We start from the raw sequence: 1,849 nt of genomic DNA, 5'->3' as shown, positions 1-1,849 counted from the left end.
GCGGCGGCGGCTTCGGCTCCTCTCGGCGACGGCGGCTTCGAGCTCCGGCGGGCGGCGTCGGGTCGGGGAACGGGGTGAGGGAGACGGGGCGGGGTGGGGTACTTATAGGAGGGGAGGGGGTGCCGTGGGGGAGGGGGCAAGGCGGCGGCGGCGGTGTCCTAGCGGGACACGGGCGGCGGCTGTGTCCGACTCCAGGTGGGAGACGACAGCGGCTGGGCCGCGCGGGGAAGCTGGGCCGTCGGCTGGGCTTCAGCCCAGTCGGCGCTCGGACGACATTTTTTTTGTTTTAAATAATTTCGCCGAATCTAAAAAAATCATAGAAAAATAAATAAAAATCCAAAAATGCTAAAACAAATTTTCACCGTCTAATTAAAATAATTAGAACAAGATGAACATTTTCTTGGCCCAAAAATGGAGTTTTGAAAACGTGCAATTTTTCTAATGCAATTAAAATTGCAAATAAAACTCGAATAAAATCCAATATTTGATTTTAATATTTTTCCTCCAATATTTCAATTATTTTGGAGAAGTCATATTTTCTCCTCTCATTTATTTTAATACGAAATATTTTCGGAGAGAAAAATAATTAAAACCAAAATCCTCGTTTCATTATTTGATAAAAATCAAATATGAAAACCACGAAAATCCCCAACTCTCTCCGAGGGTCCTTGAGTTGCTTAGGATTTTTTCGAGGATTTGTCAGAATGCAATAAAATATGCTATGCAATGATGATCTAATGTATAACATTCCAAATTGAAAATTTGGGATGTACAAACCTACCCCCTTAAGATGAATCTCGCCCTCGAGATTCGGGTTGGCTAGAAAATAGGTGAGAGTGGTTTTTCCGTAGATCTTCCTCTCGCTCCCAGGTGGCTTCATCTTCAGTGTGGTGACTCCACTGAACTTTGCAAAACTTGATAACCTTGCTGCGGGTGACTCGGCTGGCATACTCAAGAATCTTAACTGGTTTCTCCTCATAGGTCAAATCACTTTCCAACTGAATCGCTTCCAGGGGCACTGTATCTCTCAGTGGTATCTCAGCCATCTCTGCGTGGCACTTCTTCAACTGGGAAACGTGAAATACATCATGAACTCCTGACAATCCTTCAGGCAATTCCAGCTTGTAAGCAACTTCTCCCATACGCTCCAAAACTCTGTATGGTCCTACAAAACGTGGCGCTAACTTTCCCTTAACTCCAAAGCGTTTCACTCCTCGAAGTGGTGATACTCGAAGATAAACTCTGTCTCCGACTTCGTGAACTGTCTCCTTACGTTTAGAATCCGCATAACTCTTCTGCCTGGACTGGGCTACCTTGAGCCTATCGCGAATCAACTTCACTTTCTGTTCTGATTCCTTAATCAAATCTAGTCCAAACAACTGGCGGTCTCCAACTTCGTCCCATAACAATGGTGTTCTACACCTCCTTCCATACAAAGCTTCGAAAGGGGCCATCTTCAAACTGGTTTGATAACTGTTGTTGTAAGAAAACTCTGCATATGGCAAATTGTCGTCCCAACTAGATCCATAATCTAGCGCACAAGCTCTCAGCATATCTTCCAAAATCTGATTGACTCTCTCGGTCTGTCCATCTGTCTGTGGGTGAAAAGTTGTACTGAATTCTAGACTGGTTCCCAAGGTTTCATGTAACTGATTCCAAAACTTTGAGGTAAACTGGGTTCCTCTATCTGATACAATGGTCCTCAGAACTCCATGCAAACATACGATTCTGGTCGTGTATATCTTTGCCAACTTAGCACTGGTGTAAGTGGTCTTCACTGGGATGAAATGAGCTACTTTCGTCAAACGATCGACTACAACCCATACTGAGTCATAGCCTGAACGAGTCC

The sequence above is a fragment of the Triticum aestivum genome, chromosome 7D (assembly GCF_018294505.1).
Source record: "Triticum aestivum cultivar Chinese Spring chromosome 7D, IWGSC CS RefSeq v2.1, whole genome shotgun sequence".
NCBI classification, from domain to species: domain Eukaryota; kingdom Viridiplantae; phylum Streptophyta; class Magnoliopsida; order Poales; family Poaceae; genus Triticum; species Triticum aestivum.
This window is presented reverse-complemented; position numbering follows the sequence as displayed.